General features: G+C 43.7%; 1 protein-coding gene across 6 annotated transcripts in view; it reads right to left on the bottom strand.

Annotated features, from left to right (window-relative positions):
* nrxn3a (neurexin 3a) overlaps nt 1-22,402 on the bottom strand; it is a 144,751-nt gene that overhangs the window by 95,759 nt on the left and 26,590 nt on the right. The gene's annotated exons all lie outside the window — the stretch shown is intronic.

Raw genomic sequence — 22,402 nt, 5'->3', positions numbered from 1 at the left:
TCTCTGGCCCTGTCTCCGGCCCTGTCTCTGGCCCTGTCTCCGGCCCTGTCTCCGGCCCTGTCTCCGGCCCTGTCTCCGGCCCTGTCTCCGGCCCCTGACTGTAGGCTGAGACACCAGATGAAGGCACTGATAGAGTCCACAAAGGTCTCACTGAGGACAGAATAATGAGGTCGGGATGACACTGTCATGTGGAGAAATGGTAATCCAGGACACACACACACACATACACACACACACACACACACACACACACACACACACACACACACAAACACACACACACACACCAGACTGAGTTGTTTGTGTGTGTGTGTTTGTAAGTTCAGAAAAAGTTGGAAAAATTGTTTTTAAATTGAAACAAAAGACATAAATTGGACAAATGGACACAACATGAAGTAATTAAATTTAAAGAAGAGAAAAGAATCAACAAAAGAAAGAAAGGAACAAAAACAAGACACAAAACACAGCAAACAAAAACTGTTTGGCTTTTCTTAGATGTTACACAACCTCAGTCTAATTCTAATAATGATCAGAACTGAGACGTCCTCTGAGAGACCAGTTGGTCATGTGACACAGCAGGAGGCCAGATTTGACTGCAAACATGTGTTTTGTAGTTTGATTACACCTGAATGGACAAACAGCTCCGTAGAGAGAAAACGGGTCATTACGGAGATCACAAGACACAATTGTGTTGAGAAGGGAGGTCACGGTCAGTTTCACAGTGCAGGTAGTTTCTCCAGAACCACAGTGGTGCACAACAGAAAACAGGCAGTTTGTAAATCACAGCATGAACTCAGAAAGTCAATGTTCCTCAAAACTTAAAAAAACGGACCCGATATGTCCGTGTGTCAGTTTCCTTAAAACTCAGCTTCTTCCTGGAGAATAAACATGAGCGACCTGCACTTTGTACAAGTTTGAGTTAAAAACATAAAAAACTGAACTGAAACTATTTGCAGAATTCAAAGAAGTAGCAGTGAAGACATTTCATTAGATGTCTATTTCCTGGGGTTAGCATGCTAACCGGCTAGCCCCGGCGTGTCCCCCTGGAGGTGACAGTGAGTACTGCAGCGTCGGCCTGATCTCAGTCCAACGCCAGAGGAAGTCGTGTGTTTGAACTTCTCATGAATGAAACAGGAAACGATGGCTGGAACTCTTGGAGAGTTCACGTTGGTGACGGGACACTGAGGGGTTCTACTGGGAAGAACTTTGAGCTGCATTTCCTGTATGAAACGTGTCATACAAATACAATTTATAGTTATTATTATAATATACAATCTAACTTTATAGTCATCAGTTATAAAAAAAAGACAAACACGGATGGGGGACTGAGAGTGACTCACTGTTACAAGGACTTCATTTATACACTGCTCCTTTCATGAAATATTAATATCATATGTTTATGATATATTTATTATATATATATATATATTTATTTATTAATATGTGTTTACATTCTCACTGACAGTTTTGGTGTTTTACTGCTGAACAGATTTTTAGACACAAAGAAGGAGTCGGTGTCACTGCAGAGGGATTCACTGCACATCCAGCCTGAGGGCAGGATGGCACACACACACACACACACACACACACACACACACACACACACACACACACACACACACACACACACACACACACACACACACACACACACACACACACACACACACACACACACACACACACACACACACACACAGACCACACACACTCACACACACACACACACACACACACACTCACACACACACTCACACACACAGACCACACACACACACACACACACACACACACACACACTCACACACACACACACACACACACACACACACACACACACACACTCACACACACACACACACACACACACACACACACACACACACACACACACACACAGACCACACACACTCACACACACACACACACACACACACACTCACACACACACTCACACACACAGACCACACACACACACACACACACACACACACACACACACACAGACCACACACACTCACACACACACACACACACACACACACACACACACACACACACACACACACACACACTCACACACACACACACACACTCACACACACACACACACACACACACACACACACACACACACACACAGACCACACACACTCACACACACACACACACACACACACACACACACACACACACACACACACACACACACACACACACACAGACACACACACTCACACACACACACACACACACACACACTCACACACACACTCACACACACAGACCACACCACACACACACACACACACACACACACACACACACTCACACACACACACACACACACACACACACACACACACACAGACCACACACACTCACACACACACACACACACACACACACACACTCACACACGCACACACACACAGACCACACACACTCACACACACACACACACACACACACACACTCACACACACACACACACACACACACACACACTCACACACACACTCACACACACACACACACACACACACACACACTCACACACACACTCACACACACAGACCACACACACTCACACACACACACACACACACACACACACACACACTCACACACGCACACACACACAGACCACACACACTCACACACACACACACACACACACACACACACACACACACACACTCACACACACACACACACACACACACACTCACACACACACTCACACACACTCACTCACACACACACACACACACACACACACTCACACACCACACACACACACACACACACACACTCACCACACACACTCACACACACAGACCACACACACACACACACAGACACACACACTCACACACTCACACACACACACACACACACACACACACACACACAGACCACACACACTCACACACACACACACACACACACACACACCACACACACACACACACACACACACACACACACACACACACACACACACACACACACACACACACACACACACACACACACACACACACTCTGCACTCAGCAAGGCAGAGCAGATGCTGAACAGTGAACAGAAATACAGATGTTGAGTTACTTTCACACAGAAATATAAAGTTGGATTAAATTTGTGCTGCTGGTCGACAACTTGACTTCTGAAACAGACTTCTGAATTCTGAGTAGTTTTTTTCCTTCGACTCTAAATGTTTCCTGTAGCAGCAGCTCGTCAGAGAGCTCGTGGACGTCATCAGAAAAACGTGGATGTCTTGTTTTCCCAAACAGGAAGTCATGAAACGGTCGGGTTGAAAGAAGAAAAGAGGACTCGCATGAAGTGAATTAGAAAATAGAGGAATCTTTTTTATACAACAGATCCAAAAGATGAGAAACTGGAAGCAACTCAGAACACTTTTCATGCTTCTGTCAAATCGGCTATATATTTACAAAAGTGTGTGAAGTGTTGGTTAAATGTGTAAATATGTGACCAAACAGCTGATTTTATTCCTTGTTCCTCTGAGATCAGGTCCTTATAAAAACCTGAGCATCAGCAGGAATGAAGCAAAAGTCCGACGGAAAAACAGTCAAACAAGAGACAACCTTCATTTTTCAACTTAAATGGAGATAAAATTGCATAAATATCTTTTTAAGCACAACAAGGTTATTACTTTACTCAAGTAGTAATAAAGATTCATTTTGATTCACTCACTAAAATAACTGGATGAAAGCCAATTTATAAAGTATTATTTCAGGAATTGTAATTCGAAATGAGTAGTGTTATATCGCTTTAATGTTTCTTTTCTTTTTCTTTTACACTTTTGTTGGATTTGCAGGAAGAGGAAAAGGTTCATTAGGATGTTTTATTTGTTAGTTCTAAAGAAATATATGCGAAAAGTGCACAACATGATTTAATAGCTTTTTGTGAAGTGTAATATTTGTTTTTACATTTTATTGTTCTGATTTTACTTTGACATAAAATATAAAATTTTGACATGTATGAATATAAAATAAAAACCTGTTTGCGTTAATAAGAGCGACTCCTTGTTAAGAAGCTTCCATTGAGTCTGTCTACAGAACACTGAACCTGAGAGACACACAGCTGAGCTCCGAGCTGGAACCTCCAGCAGAGGTTTATTTTATTTATCTTATTAGATATGCAGATATGAGTCAGGACGGGACGCCTTCAGCCTGGTCGGCTTCCAAGAAGGACGCCGGGGCGCTCTGTTTATACGGAGCTCTGGAGAAGGTCCTGGGCTTGGCCAGCTCCAGCTCTCGTGTTCACCGCCGTATTAGCTCACCGACCGTGACACACACACACACACACACACACACACACACACACACACACACACACACACACACACACACACACACACACACACACACACACACACACACACGCAGCAGAGCAACACTGGAGGAGCTGAGGCCAAAACAGAACAGCTTTCTACCATCCACACACCAACAGCTCTGTAACCTCGAGCCAACAGTACAGTCGACTAACCTGACACACAGCCAGGCAGCAGGGTGTGTGTGTGTGTGTGTGTGTGTGTGTGTGTGTGTGTGTGTGTGTGTGTGTGTGTGCGTGTGCGTGTGCGTGTGTGTGTGTGCGTGTGTGTGTGTGTGAAATAAAGGCTATTTGGTTAACATCACTTTATCTTTTAACAGTCTAAAATATCCAGATCTTCCACCACTTAATATATTATATATTATATTTTTATATTAGTCATATCAAGGAAAAGATATAACATGTCATATGTGATTGTCATGTTTACATGTAGACTATCTCACAATTAAACAATATTACACATCACTGTTGTGCCAATTAATAACATTAAAACACCCTCCAGTGTAATATTGTGATCATACAACAAGTTACCAACTAAATAAAACACCAATATATGATGTTTGTGTGATCTCCGTTTCCATGGCAACACATGTGGTATGACTAACAACTGGAAAACAATCAGCAGACTCTTATGTAATCTACGCAATGTTTACTATTCTAGGAATTAGTCCGACCCTTAGCAACCACCTAGCAACAAAGAGGATTTCTAGTCTCCAACTGAATAAATACAGAACAGAAACACTAAACTGATCAGCTAGCTCAGTCTGGTTGGAACAAAGATATCTGATGAACAAAGATATCTGATGAACAAAGATATCTGATGAACAAAGATATCTGGTGAACTAAGATATGTGATGAACAAAGATATGTGATGAACAAAGATATCTGATGAACAAAGATAACTGATGAACAAAGATATCTGGTGAACTAAGATATCTGATGAACAAAGATATCTGATGAACAAAGATATCTGGTGAACTAAGATATCTGATAAACAAAGATATGTGATGAACAAAGATATCTGATGAACAAAGATATCTGATAAAGAAAGATATCTGATGAACAAAGATATCCATGGACTCCTGTGTTTTTAACATTTTAGCTCCGTGTCATGTGTTCAAACCAAATCGGTCCAGCTAGCCTCCTCTAGGACTGTAAGTGCGTGACTATCCGTGGTGTTACGGTACGGGTGCTCAGAGCGACCAAAAAGGACCAAAAGAGACCCGACTTCACCAAATGGGTCATTTAATAAAAGAAATGAACACAACGTACCAAGTTTTGAGCAGAGAGTCCTGCTCAGGTCGGCTGGATTTTGTGTTTTTATGGTGGTATCGTGTCATGTACTTCCACCAACTACTGAGTCCAGGAGTTACCTGTGAAAGGTCACCTGTCAGGACAAATAAAACCCTGTTTGAAGTTATGACTACAGGTGTTGTGTGTCTGTGCAGGATTTTGTCATTAATTCCTCTAAGACAGAGGACACAGACACAACGATCCCTCTGACCTCTGGAAAACAAACCTCCGCCGCTGTCGGGCATCAGAGCTGCTCGCTGTAATAAGCATTCTGCATGAGACATAATGGACTTCTCTTATCGGAGCATATAAATGTTGAAAGGCTTAGTGGGCCCAGTGCAGCGCCCTGAGGTATGTCACACAATAAAAGCAATCTCGTTTCCTATTACAGTACACATCGCCTACGTGTTGCACTCGTCTTCCTCTCTGGGAATTTACATTAGTTTTAAAAGGCTGAAGGGAATTTTGATTTGTTTGAATTATGCTGACGGGGAATTACACGAGCCGGAGATCAATCAGTGATAGGCGTTCACCTCGTGTGAATATCCGCTTAGCCTTCCTCCTCATCTGATAGCTCCAACACTTTCATTTGATCGGAGGTCACCTTCAACGCGGAAATACTTTATTTTTCTTCATTTTTACAACTTATAAAGTGATAATTCCTCTTTTTGACTGCAGCCAGTCGGACTTTAAGAATATCAACGAGCGTTTCTGTCTTCAAACAGTCCAGTATTTCTCTGTCAGAACTCTGTGATTGCTGCAGTTATGGTCGAGTAAAAGCAATCGGATGATCATTGGAGCTCAGCCATGTGGAACAATGCAGAAGCTGAAAAAGATGGAGGAGGCGCACTCTGACTGTCAAGTCCTGAGCAGAGAGCCAAACGTATGCAAACCTTATTTTTGTGTTGCACTGTCAGTCTGTCTGTCTGCTCACCTCACCCTCATCTGTCCGTTAATGTTTCACTCAGAAACTGCAGATTAATTCATCCCTTCATCTCAGCCGCTGTGATCCTGACGCAGGTTATTCGTGGAGCCGCATCGCCGCCATGTTCAAAATAAATTCCTTTATGAACTGGTGAATACATTTCTGTGCAGAATACTGCGGTCCAATACGGCGCTCATCAAACCGGGGAGCGTTACATAATTCCTCGCCGCTTATCCAACGAGCCTCCCGGCAGATACATAATAGATGCAGAGCAAATATGTGGATCAACTATGGAGCGATAATGAATCCATTTCTTGGAGCACATCAAAGCCTTTCTAAGTGGAGCTGTTCCAGGCAGCGAGGGCAGATGGGGGAGCACGCCACGGGGCTGCTGGGCGAGGACGGAGGAGACGAGGGAGACGGAGGAGACGAGGGAGACAGAGGAGCTCCGGCTTTTAGTCCTGTTGACTTACTGTAACTTTAGACGTGTTTTTGGGGACATTTCAAGTCTCGAGTTCTTCTTAAGCGAAATAGCAAAGTGAATGATGCGTGTCAATACTAACTACAACTTCAGGATTCATCCGTTAGACAACATGACAGTCTGTTCAAACTTGAACGATGGTTTCCAATCAGATCGGTCAGATCCACCGCTGGCTCCTCCCCCTGCTCGTCCAAATATGGTCACTTCCTGCTCCAATGATGGACAAAGACTGGACCTGTTAGGGTGTGTCTGGTCTTTAGGACGGGGGAGGAGCCTCCAGGAGTCACAGACATGGGTTCAGAGTGGGAATCCAGTGTTGAGAAGGAGGAGACAGTTCAAGTCTTCTCTTCGTTCCATCAATACGGGGAATGTGAGATCTTTCCTCTATAAAATGGATGAGTTGGCGGCGCTGACGAGGAACAAGTGTGTTCTGGAGCTGCAGCGTGTGGTGCTTTATGGAGACATGGCTGAACGGACTCGTTCCCGGTTCTCATAACTTTGGAAGGATTCCAGGCGATGCAGACGGACAGGAAGGAGAGGGAATAAAAGGAAGGCTGAGACCTGATCACCTGCTGCTCACCACCGGGTTTCACATGCTACTGTGATCACGGTGTATTGGTGCGACGTCGTCCACACAGCCCAACCTATCACCCTCCCTCTCCTCCGTCAGACACCACCCTGTAAAGGAGGAACGCCCGGAGACCACGACGACAGTCAGAGGACGATGAGTCTCTGGAGGATCTGAGACAGCAGACTGGGACGTCCTCTGAGGGACATCCACGGTTTTATGGACTCATCATCATCACATTTTAGAGACAATCTCAAACGGTGAAATGTCTGTCTGCTCAGTTCAGATTAGATTGTAACATTTATCAAAAGGAGTCAAATTATTGTAAAGTTCATTATTCCTCCCTCTGCTGCAGGAAAGGGGAGGGGTCATAGGATAGGAGGGAGGAGTCAGACAACAGAAGGGAGGACGGACACTGATTGACGTCTCTGTTCTACGTTCTGTTAAAAACTTGACTCAGGATTTTGATGTTTATTTTTGAATAACCAGCAGCGAGCAGCCACTTTCTGTCACTTCTAGGTAACACCATCTGTGATTGGTTTGTTTACATTTTGTGAGGGGCGGGACAACCACGTTTAATACATCACTAGTTTTGCTATGAACTCTGGGTAATGCCCTTCAGCAGAAATGCAGACTTTTGGAAAGGGTGCTTAAAAACCTCCAAATGTCTCCAGAGAGCCATCATGGACTTCTTGGTCTGAACATGGGACATCCCTAAACCCTCGCAGACTCCCTGGGGACGTGAGCGTGAGGACTGGGCCGACCTCATGTTCTACCGGAGACTGGCAGCAACTTTTGTTTCATGCTGGTCGGCAAACAGCTTTTAGGTACATTATCGCCACCTAGTGGCAGGACGAACACTACCAGGGATGAGACAAAAGTTGCATAAACTATTTGATGTTTTCATTTCTTTAAACAAATATTTGAAAATAACGACACATCTCTAGTCTGAAGGGCTGGATCAGCTGTTGTGGTCCAAAGAGAAAAAGATCACAAAAAAATACGTTTAAAAGAGAAATAACAGTTTAAATGTTGGAGATGAAGAGAGACAGAAGGAGAGAAATATTATGAGAAAGACACTGAAACAGAAGGAGGTGGGAGAGGAGGGGGGAAAGGGGAGGGAGGAAGGAAGGGGGGAGGGGGGTCTGGACTGGGAAAGATGAATGATGTCTACAAAATGAAATGTCATTCCCAGTAATGGGAAAAAGCCTGAGCCAGAAAGCAGGTCAGTTATATTGCAAAAGATGTACTTAAGGAGTTGTTGCCTGGAGCACAGGACGTTTGACAAAACTGTTAACATTAACTTTTCAAAATCAAAATGAACAGGGGAGGAAGAGGAGGGAGGAAGAGGAGGGAGGAAGAGGATGAAGAGGATGAAGAGGAGGAAGAGGAGGAAGAGGAGGAGAATGCATCGGTTTTCATCTCCAACCTGCAGAACTGGCTGCTGGAGGCGGGACGGTATCTGATGGGTGAGGTGTACACACACACACAAAGACACACACACACACAAAGACACACACACACACACACACACACACACACACACACACACACACACACACACACACACACACACACAAAGACACACACACACACACACACACACACACACACAGACACACACACACAAAGACACACACACACACACACACACACACACACACACACACACACACACAGACACACACACACAAAGACACACACACACACACACACACACACACACACACACACACACACACACACACACACACACACACAAAATGGAGAAAACATGAAGTTAAACACACCTTTGCCAATCAGCTCTCTCTCTTTTTCATGCAGATCATATGTGGTCTGTTTGTACTGCAGCTCTGCAGCTCTGCAGCTCTGCAGCTCTGCAGCTCTGCAGCTCTGAACCAGATCCAGTCTGGCAGCTGCACATTGTTTCTCGGAGCTCAGCTTCGTTGCCTCTTTTAAGGAGCGTCTCAGTAGTTTGTTTTCTGCAACAGTCCCGTCAGCTGTGAGTAAAACACCCCCCGCCTCCAACCGTCACGGAGCAGCCTCTCCTTTCTCAAACCTCGGTGCCCGCGGCAGAAATCAATAGCAGAGGGATGAAATGCACTTCCATTTAATTAAGATAACCAGCGCTCTCTGGCTCATAATCTCTCCTTCCTCCTCCATCTTCCTCTCCCTCCATCTTCCTCTCTGTGCTGCTACCCGTGTCAATCCCCTCTGGGGGGAGAAATGTTGTCACTAGGAATCTGGATTTAATCGTTTCCCAGATCGACGCCATGTTTTTCTTCCCCTGAAGCATTCCCCCCACCCCCCACCCCCCCAAACGCCGTCTGGGGAGCGTGTTCGCTCCGGGCCGATCGGACTATTGGGACTGACATCTTCAGCTGAACGGGTTGTGAGCGTTCAGACGGATATAAAACCAAGCTGCTTCTGGTTTTTACAGCCAACTCACACCAACGGGAAAAAATAGAAAAGAAAAAGATAGAATTTCTGATTTTTATACTGTAATGAAACACCAAATGAAAAAGTAATAACACAGAGGCAAGGTGTTTTTTAAATTTGGCGTTTTTATGTCTATAAACTTTTTAAAAGGGATTTTAATTCTGGATTTGAATATATGCTGAGAAAACTCGGTTGGAGAACAATACGTTTTAATTTCTATCCAAAATTAGGGATTGGTAAAATAAAAATGTTTCATGTAAAATATTCAGTTATTGTTGGTAAAATTCAGACATGTTTCTGGTCATTTTTAACAGGACACATTTTTGTGTGAATGAAATCTAAAAAGATTTATCTATTTTAACATATTTTTTGTCATCAGATTGTATGAATTTAATTCAGGTTTTACATTTTAAACATAATACATTTATCATAACTTACATTTTTTTGTGGCCTTTTTACCTTTTTGTGTCAGCGACAAACAGTTACTGAAAAAAACTAAATGAAACAAACAAAATAAAAACCTCATTTTAGATTTGACTTTTCTGTCCGTCTACATAACTCTTATATTTCTCTAATTGAAGGGTATTTACAATGATAATATTCCCTTACATGAACCACTGTTGTAATGTGCCTTTAAATGACCATTTCATTAAATCGGAGAGGAAACCAGAGAAATAAACAGTCCTCAATAAAAATCCTCCTCAGCAGAATTATTCCCGTCTAATTTCACCAACAAGGTTTCATGTGAAGACAGAAGTCCTCCCGGAGTTGTAAAACGGATTCCTTCAGGACGGAGATGCTTCACGTCTCCGTATGAACGACCAGCGGAGAGTTCAGCAGTGACACGTGAAGTCTGAGCATCAAAATGTTTCTTCCTGAAGACAAACGAAAACTACAATCTTTGTCTCCAGTATGTGATAACCGAAACGATAAATGATGAACCAGCGTACCGAACACCTCCATCAGGACTCACCTGCAGACTGAAGCAGCTTTTACAAACTGATGATTCATTTCCTTGTAACAACATGAATGTCTGCAGTCTCTCTCGGGTCCTTGTGAACAGGTGATGCCCGGCTATTAATAACAGACGATGCTTTTTCTTCCAAAGTCCAATCTTTGCACCATTTAAAATGCCGTCTTCTTTTACTAAACTGTTGAGCTTCACAGGTTTTGAGGTTTGGTTTGATCAAATGTATTCTGCACTCTCTGAAAAACCAAAACTGTGCAAAGTTTTGAAAAAGAAAAACATTCAGATTTACAAAATTTTCAAATAGATTTTTCAGATGAGATCTGATACAGTACATCTGAAAAGGAGAGCGCTGACTCAGCGGGAACCACTGGGGATGAATTCAAAGAGAAGAAAAACCCTCCACGATCCTGAGCGTTGAGGATTAATGGTCAGCTGGAGTCACGATACCGTCTGCTGCCCTCGCCTTCAAAACACCACCTTCATCCTGCGATGATGATTTCAGACTTTTGATTCAGTCGGCCACGCGCGGAGTCGTCACATGTTCGTGTGAGTTAGTTGTACGTGTTGTATAATGTGGTGTTTTCATATCAGGTACAAAACATTGTTGATGTCCATAGAGGAACAAAAACCTTCATGGCAGGAAGTTCTTAGAAAACAATGACAAATATGAGTTTTAACATTTAAGGCCTTTTTACACGGAGGAAGAGTTTGTTTTTGTGTGATTAGCATCAGATAATGTAAAACAACGTCTTCATCTCCAAGCGTGGGATAGATGATCAAATGATCAAAATATTTGATCAAATGCTCTTTAACTCTCAAATGCCAATATTGGACCAGGCCTCAAAGAAATCCAGCCTCAGCCAGGCAGTAAAAGAAATAGGCTCCGCCCACAAACACGCTTGATCTGATTGGATGAGGACATGCGTCCAAACCTCCAGTCAGGCAACAAGATGAGTGACAAATAATCAAGGATGAAACCTGTCGTAGATGAAGTCTGTATGAGCCGAGAATGTAAATCACACACACACACACACACACACACACACACACACACACACACACACACACCCACCCACCCACACACACACACACACACACACCCACACACACACACACACGCCCACACACACTCACACACACTCACACACACACACCCGCACACGCACACATACACACACACACACACACACAGGTGTTCATGGTTAATTCCCAGTGTTCATCATCTCCTGATTATCGGTGTCCTCCAGGTTACCACGACGACACACCTCTGCAGTGCAATCAGACCTGATTAGCTGATTAGCATACAACTTACATAACGTCGCCACAACTCATTACCCATCGAGTGATTTCACCGTCGCTCCCCAGGAGACACCGATCTCCTGCTTTACATTCTCACGTGCACACAACACACACAGCAACTCACACGTCTACACACATCTACACACACATCTACACACACATCTACACACATCTACACACACATCTACACACATCTACACACATCTACACACACATCTACACACACATCTACACACATCTACACACACATCTACACACATCTACACACACATCTACACACATCTACACACATCTACACACACATCTACACACACATCTACACACACATCTACACACATCTACACACACATCTACACACATCTACACACATCTACACACATCTACACACATCTACACACACATCTACACACACATCTACACACACATCTACACACACATCTACACACATCTACACACACATCTACACACACATCTACACACACATCTACACACATCTACACACATCTACACACACATCTACACACATCTACACACACATCTACACACATCTACACACACATCTACACACATCTACACACACATCTACACACACATCTACACACACATCTACACACATCTACACACACATCTACACACACATCTACACACATCTACACACACATCTACACACACATCTACACACATCTACACACATCTACACACACATCTACACACATCTACACACATCTACACACATCTACACACACATCTACACACACATCTACACACATCTACACACATCTACACACATCTACACACACATCTACACACACATCTACACACACATCTACACACACATCTACACACATCTACACACATCTACACACACATCTACACACACATCTACACACACATCTACACACACATCTACACACATCTACACACACATCTACACACACATCTACACACATCTACACACATCTACACACACATCTACACACACATCTACACACATCTACACACACATCTACACACATCTACACACATCTACACACATCTACACACACATCTACACACACATCTACACACATCTACACACACATCTACACACACATCTACACACATCTACACACACATCTACACACACATCTACACACATCTACACACATCTACACACACATCTACACACATCTACACACATCTACACACATCTACACACACATCTACACACACATCTACACACATCTACACACATCTACACACACATCTACACACACATCTACACACACATCTACACACATCTACACACACATCTACACACACATCTACACACATCTACACACATCTACACACACATCTACACACATCTACACACATCTACACACACATCTACACACACATCTACACACATCTACACACATCTACACACATCTACACACATCTACACACACATCTACACACACATCTACACACATCTACACACATCTACACACACATCTACACACACATCTACACACATCTACACACACATCTACACACATCTACACACACTGGTGCAAACGGTCCAACTATGATATCTGACATCTTTTCCAGGAAGATGTTGATGCTGACAGAAACTGAACAAAATGTCACATGATCAGATGATGTAATGATTGTTCCTGATTATGATGTTTTTAAATGTATTATTATTCACAGCTGGTTTTACCTGGTGAGTAAAATCTCAGGTGACACACAAGGGTCACACAACGATATGAAGGGTGGAGGAGCAGGTGGAAGCTGTAACCGTGGTTACTGCTGTCCTCCGAGTTTGATCGACATCAGAGTTCACCACGTTTTTATGAGCAGTGATTTCAACTGAGCAGAGAAACACCAGATTTATCATCAAATTGGGGAAATCTTCAACAGAGACCCTTGAAATGTTCAGAAAGTCTCCGGCGATGACGCGACGAGCCGGACGAGGTGTTCTGATGACATCACGTTTCAAGAGGGGCGGAGCTTCACTGTCCACGACCAACAGTCCTGCTGGGACCTTCTGAGGCGTCTGACGGAAAACGTCCGCTGTGAACCACCTGAACTGTGGCGCCATGGCAACAGGCTTCTCACCCTCAAAGACACAATTGGGCTTTTTGGTTTTGTTAATTAAATTACCGCAAAATATTTTTTATAGGCGACTCTGAGCCTCGATCAGCTCGAACCACGAGACCCAAACTGAAACTGCTGCTCAGAAAAAACTGAAAACGTGTGGAAGACCGAGGAAGTGGAAGCGTGGTCGGTCGGTGTTGCTCCTCTCCGGCCCGTCTGCGTCTCTTGTTTTTGCCACTGCTGGTTGTTGGCGTGCGATCTCGGCCGGCGAGGTACACGGAGCGGGACTGCGCCGCGGGAACAGCTCGGCTGCAGCAGCTCGCCAACACCGGCTCTGCTCTCAGTCACATGACCGAGTGCTGCTGCGGTCGTTTTTATAGATGCCTTTCGATATATTTAGATCTACAATACTACAGTAAATGCTGACTACAGTGAACCATGTGCAGTACAAATATCCACATGTACTGCTGAACACTGATTCATGCAAACATCCACTGATTTCTGTAAATATACATTATATCCATGTATAACTGCTGCCAGAGCATACAGTATTTATCCTTTACAGTCAGACATATTGCCACAGGGCAGAGTGTGAAGTCATTGTTTTATCACGCGGCCTCTCATGGTACAGCCCACTTTAAATGTGTGATAGATATGATGTTAAATAAGCTCCATGATTCTGGACTCTTTGTTGAATGTGATGCAGGTGACATGTAGCAAAACACAAAGGAGCTCTGCAGACTTTCATTTTCAATCATTTTTAAATCATTTTACTCACTCCAGCATGCTATAACCTGAAATATCTTCTAGAAAATGATTCATTCTGGGTTTCCACAGACCAGACAGCCACACATTAACACACTACACGCAGGTATCAGTAGAAATATGTACCTTTAAAGTGTCTCTGACTTAAATCTGACCTGATCTGGTGTCGTGTTTATTATCTCTGACTTCATCGAGAACATAGAATATGTGGTGTAGATAACACAGCAGGATAAATGAAGACAGATATGCTGATGGCTTCTCGATGCCCGTGATGACCAGCTGAGTGGGAGCGTTGTCTGTAATAAATGCCGTCGTACTGAAGAAGACAGCATTTATAATCCAACGTGGACATTATGGAGGACAGTACAATGTTTTGTTTTTGTTGGTGAAGCTCTGGTTTGGATTCAGACTTCAGAAATATCATTTAAAGCAGTTTCTTTGTTGACCTGATCACACCTGGATCCACCGGTCCACCCACTGCCCTCTGTCACCGGGGCTGGACTATCCCCGGTCTGCTTCACTTACCAGCACTCAGCCAAGCAGAGAGAACCCAGCTGTCCAAGCACCCCCACCCCCCTCCTGCCCCGCCCCACCCCACCAACCACCACCACCAAACCACTGTGATCCAGTCATGACCAGGTCCTTTGGGTTTTCTGCTATATTTTACAGGGTAACTTCAAATATTATACTAGTTCTGGAGTGTGAATCAGTCTCACACAAACTGTAATAATAATAAAGTGAAACTGTAATAATAATAAAGTGAAACAGCTAAATTAGAGATTATTGTGCTGTAAGTTTAAAGCACAAACAATGTTTCAACCACAGACTGAATATAAAAGAGTTCGTAGCTTCCGGTCTGTAAAATGGTTCTGATCCAGAAGTGTCTTCAGCTGCAATACCAGCGAGTGCCACTAGAGGTCGGCTCCAAAAAGCCTCCGGCTCCATAGACTCCCATTCAACTTCTCTCATCAAATCCAAAGTGAATAAAATGTGTCCATCAGTTATCTCGGTGTTGTTAGCTAAAGTCACTCCTTCTTCTTAGTTTTCTGGAGGTCCATCTGAAAATAATCCCTCATTCATTAGAAAAGAAGATTCAAGAAGACCTGTTTTTGGGGGCGTGTCTGTTTGATTGACAGGCCTGTGGTGCAGTCAGGTTACAGCTATCGGTGGGCGGGACATAGTAGTGTCAGGTTTCCAATCAGATCGGTCAGATCCACCGCTGGCTCCTCCCCCAGCTCGTCCAAATATGGTCACTTCCTGCTCCAAACCGCTCCGAACTAGCAAAGATGGTGACGGACAGAATCTGAACTGGAGGATTCATAACGTTCACAAACCAACGATGACATCACTGATGGTTGATGACATCACTGATGGGTGATGACATCACTGATGGGTGATGACATCACTGTTGGTCACCACTAGGTTTCAACACGCTTCAACTTACTTTTCATCATATTTTGGTCTCTAATTTGATATTTAATTGTATCATTAAAAGCATCATATTTCTCTAAATTAAGATGATTTCTGCCTGTTTTAAGAATCCAAACATACCTCGTACTGGCTGACTGCAGGTGCAGGACGTATTTTTGAATGATAGTCTCCTCTCTCTACAGCAGTGTAAGAGCATCCGTCACCGCTGGCAGCTCAGTATTCAGCTCACACGTTCCTTTGTCACCACACAAATAAACCTCTTTTTGTTCTACCCTTAAGAAAGCTCGCTGCTTTATCAAAAAAGTGCAGCAAATGTAAAATGCATTAATGAATTCATCACAAATGCGGAGCCACTTAGTTTTATAATCAGGCTCAAAAAGCATGAAAATGCATGAAGCTGTGTGAAGCGTGCAACAATGATAAATACAGGTGGAAGTAGTGACCTGGCAGCCCTCTGATAACAGTTAGTTATAACGACACTCTGAAGGTAGAAACTGGTCATTTTCAACAATCTCTACAATTGGTACAAAACACACAGAAATCAAACTTGTTTTGTGCCAGCAGGACTGCAGATGGACAGAAATCTGTGGGAGCGTTTATCCAGGACGGCTCGAATGGTGCTGCAAAACATTTGGACATAAAACCGCTCTGTTGAATCCAAACCATCAGTGATGTCATCAACCATCAGTGATGTCATCAACCATCAGTGATGTCATCGTTGGTTTGTGAACGTTATGAATCCTCCAGTTCAGATTCTGTCCGTCACCATCTTTACTAGTTCGGAGCGGTTTGGAGCAGGAAGTGACCATATTTGGACGAGCTGGGGGAGGAGCCAGCGGTGGATCTGACTGATAATTTTTCAGACCTGGAAGTTACAAACACTTTTATATCCAGTCTACGATTAAAACAAAGAGAAAACTCACTGAGCAGCTTCGGAGGTTCCTACAGGTGCTGAGTCGGAGATTTAATATGAAGTATCTGACACGAAAACGCTGCACAGCATCATCATCCACTCAACAGAAATGCTGTTTACATTACAAAGTCATCTACTAAGTAAAGTGTATTACTGAAAAGCATTGTGTTGCAGCTAAAGTTAATTTAGATTTAATAACATTATGCTTTTTGCCTCCAGCCTGTGTCGGTCTACTGCCGCGTCAAGAATCATCAGCATATTTGAAACAATAGTAAAACATTGCATTAAGACAATGAGCACCAACAGAGACAGAAGCTAATAAAAAATCAACAGGAGTGGCTCTGATTCCAGAGAGAGGGGCAGGAGGGGAAGGAGCGGCAAAATAAAGAGGGAAAGAGTAATTAGTGAGTGAATGAAGAGTGAAAACGAGGAAGACAACGGAGATAGCAGGGGAGGAGAAGCACCGACGGAGATAAGGGAGGAAGAGCGGGAGAATATTAAAATGGAAAAAGAGAGAGGACTAAAACGATGCTTAGAAAATGAGAAGAGAAGCAGCTGGTTTCAGCCCCTGACAGTAAAATATGACTCCCCCACGGCAGAGACACACTTTATTATCCCCTTCACTCTCTATCTGCTGCTCTGCCACCAGTGAGCCGCCATGCAAATGGAGCCTCTTGTCTGCCTAACAGGAGGCAACAGGGAGCCTGTGTGTGTGCGTGACACCTAATAATGTCTACCATCTCGCTCGGGGATTAGACACAACAACACGGAGGCAGACAGGTGGTGAGGGAAGAGGAACCTCCGGGAGCTTACACAGGCCTGCTTTGTGAACGGGGGAAGCCATTACAGGTGCACACAGCAGGCTGCGACCAATCACAGCGTCTCCACACAAACACCTACAGACAGCTCTGCTAACGCGGCGTACGAGCGCTCACATTTCACACAGGGACACACAAAGGGAGACGAGTTCCTCAACCGTGTATGGCACCTCCGTCAGGTTAACACCAACCACATTCTCACCAGCGCTTCAGGTTCATGAGTCTGGACTTTGACAGCAGTCACCGACTGGTCAGGAACATTTTTCAAAAAAGTGGTTGGGTTTCCTGAGATTCATCCAAAGATATGGATCCAATTTTATAAATTGAACAAAAATATTTTTATGTTGAGTCTCGGTATTTAATTTGTATTTACGTCCTGAGACTGCTGCTCATGGACGCAGCACAGCGACGCGGACGGAGCAGGAGGACGTTATAACCCTCGTGAGTGACAGGTCCAAATGTCATCACTTGATCCTCATCAGCTGCTGAGTTCCACATGTTTTGGTGAGCAGTGTTCTGGATGAGACACAGCAGTGACCTCCCTCCTAATAACACAACGTATTACCATTTACTGCATTTCTGTAAAAGTCGAGGCGTGATTATAAACTGTGCACGTGTGCAGTGGGGTCAAAAACACTGCAGGAGATTGACACAAATATCCTGAAACGTTTGCAATGTAGAGCCCGAAGCAGAATTAAATGATCGAGCAATGAAAGACAAAGTAGAGAAATGACTTAATGTTGTCGTGTACGTAGACGTTCAGTATTTCCAGGAGAGTTTAAGTGCATACAGACTGGAAAACATGCGAGTGTTGATGTGCTGGTGCTACAGTTGTGCGACTGACAATAGAAGACATTTATCCTCATGTTTCTTTCCAACATCTCCATGTGACACCAACCATCACTTATTCTGTCTCCGTCTGACCGCCGGCTTCTTCATGTGCATCTCTGCAGCGTTCTTCACACCCACCTGCTTTACATCATTCACTCACCGCAGGTGTTCAGCTCGGCCGCCACCTTCAGACAACCTGCTCTCTTCAATACGTTACAGTCGTGGGTTTCTAGGTGTTCTATCTTCAAACATAAAATAACAATATTTGTATTTAATATATGATAATGGAACCAAAAACAAACCAAACAAACAGAAAATGACATAGGAACATCCCTTTCATTATCTTTTGGATTATATTATATATAATCTCTTGACGACACATGAATTAAATAGTAACGTATAAAGGAAATATATTAATAATAGTATTACTCTCAAAAAATATGGTATTTTAAGCAGACTGTTGTGAGAAGAAAAAATGACCACTTATTGTTTAACAACAGTGACAGCAGAAAGAAAAATGGACCAAATGAAACAAAAGTCAGTATGTGTAATTTTGTGTTCCGAAAATATGATTCTTTGTGAGGGTTGAAATGACACTGCTGCTTTTGGGGAAGTCCTGTTCTCCAGAGTACACGCTACCTAACACGTCACATGCAGGCGCACATGGAGGCGTGCAGCAGCGCAGCAAACTGCAGTCACTGCAAGAAACCTTCTCCCTCTCTTGCTGGCCGTCTCCTCACTTTCCCTGTTGTTTTTCTTCTGAACCTAAAGTTCTGTTTGTCTTCCATCTCTGACGACTGGTTTCAGACACGTTTCAGTACCACGGACAGCGCCGCTAGCGAACAACTCTTCACAACAGGTTCGAATCCTGGAGGCCACGATGTGGTTTTGGTTTATTTTTATGGCCCGAGCACCGAGCATCGGTGAGAAGCCCTGTTGTATTTCGTAAAAATGTTCTTCTTCCTCCATAAAGTGATTTTCCTTTTTGGAGGCTTTATCATCTTCTAAAACTCATGAAAGTGGAAACACATTTGTCTCCCGGCGAAACATTTCGTATTCTAGTGGAGTCGCGAGTGGGCGTGGCCAAACGGCTCGAGAGCGCCCCCTACAGAGATGCCCCGGCAGCCACATTTGCCTAAATTCACTAAATCCGGTGGACACGTGTATCACACCTGGACGCACAAAAAAGTTACATTGCACCGTTACGTCAACTCGACAGGAAGTCCACCATTTTGAATTTAGTCGCCATTTTGGCCGATTCTGACACGTTGTACTTTGTCGAACTCCTCCGAGGGATTTTGTCGCCCCGACTTGAATTTAGGTTCTATGGATAGAAAACATGTTTGGGATTAAAAGTTATCAAAATAATTCGTTTTCATCGATGTGTGTGCCCGTGAGAGGCGGCCATTTTGAGCGTCTCGCCATGAAACTAGGAGTTGCTTTAAATCGTATGTACATGGACCGACCTTCTCCAAACATCACAGGTATGATAACAGCCCCGCCCTGAAGACCCCTGTGGGGGAATATTCGCTCATAGTCATAGCGCCCCCTGTTGGCCAACTGGAAATGACACTTTTCATACGTTCACATTCTACATCGAGCTGGTTGATCACATGAACCTAAAGTCGGGTCACAATAACCTAAACATGTAGTTGATGATATATTGAGACATTCGTTCGACTTTGTCAATGGGCGTCGCCGTGACAATGCGGCAAAGTTGGATGTCTCGTGACACAGGAAGTTGATGTTTAAGGTCAAAGGATGCTTGAAACCTCACGAAACGTGTCACATACACCCGGCGTGGTGAGACAATACATCTGATGTGTTTTGCGAGTGGGCGTGGCCAAACGGCTTGCCAGCGCCCCCTGCTGGAGACAGGAAACAAGACAAAAATAGCAACTTTTTATACGCAGTCCCTCGTGCGCTGCATGTCGGGGAGACGGCTTCGGGGAGGTGGCGCACCAGAGTGCGAGGGCCCGTACATCACTGTTTGCAGTTTTAATTTGTCTTGTTTTTGTTCCTAACTCATGTGGGTTTGCACATGGTTTTGTTTTCCTACAAAGAGCTGTGTGTAATAGACACACCCATAAAAAAAAAAGAAAAACGTACAATAGCTGCACCTGCCGTTGTCTAGACGGGAGAATAACACTTTTTGCTTCAGTGGACGACGACCGGCTTTGCCGTGATACCAGGTTGCATAAAGTTTACCTGCAAGCTATAAAGCATTTTATTGCAAATATTTACTTTAGTCAAATAGAGCCACTCATTAATCTTGTGCTGAAATAGATGAATTCTATGTTAAACATTTTTATTTGCAGGCCATTTCCGCTGTTTCCCCTTTTTAAGTAAGAGATACTGTATCCATATTTATAATAGTAACCAGCACTTATATTTTTTTATTGGTGGAAACACCCAGATGTATTTAAATAGTTAAAACAGCACCAGTTCTGTGAAAAGAGATCACAGAAATTAAAGGCTTAAAATGTTTATCGGTGCAAAGAGTCTGATGCTGCAGTTGGGCCGTCTGTGTGTCTGGAGAATTTATAATTGTTTTTATATATCACTGCTGTTGAGTTTTCATGTCAACTTCTTTATTTTAATACATTCATTTCATTTCTCTCGTTTGAATGGAGCTTTCCTCAGCTTCGTTCTGGTTCCAGCTGCTAAACCTGCAGGTTGTCAGTCGGTCATGGCAGCGCTGACATGTGCATCCTCGACATCAAGTATTCATGACAGTTCGGCATCATTTCAAACAAAACTACAAACAGCACTGATAGTCTCTACGTTCACGGGTCATCAAGTCACATCTGCCTCCGAGTTTCAACTCAACTCAACATCAGACAAACTCGAGTCAAGAAAAGATACTGGATCTGTTTCATCGAGCTGTCTGAGAACGCTTCACATGAAGCCAGGCTGAAGTCTCACTCTTACAGGTTCAAATACACAACCATGAAATCTCTCTGACTGACAGGTCACGAATCCACCGGACAGTTTTAATGAGCTACTCTGCAGCATCACATCTTTAACCAAACTAAAAGCACCTCCGTTTCTCTCACGACAACAAACAGGTCGGACTGTGAGCTTCGGATTACAGACTCAGAATGAGATTTGTCGTCTGAAGGTACCGCTCGCCTGCCGTTTCTCACATCAGGCTGCAGAACATAAATCATTAATCCTGTTATTTGAACTCATCTGATGAACTGGATTACTGAGAAAAAGGGTGAAGAGGTTTGTTCTGAAAACGGTGGTTCATT

Source organism: Embiotoca jacksoni, unplaced genomic scaffold, assembly GCF_022577435.1.
Source record: "Embiotoca jacksoni isolate LCO1_2020_lvr unplaced genomic scaffold, fEmbJac1.0.p SCAF_53, whole genome shotgun sequence".
Lineage (NCBI taxonomy): Eukaryota > Metazoa > Chordata > Actinopteri > Embiotocidae > Embiotoca > Embiotoca jacksoni.
This window is presented reverse-complemented; position numbering and strand designations above follow the sequence as displayed.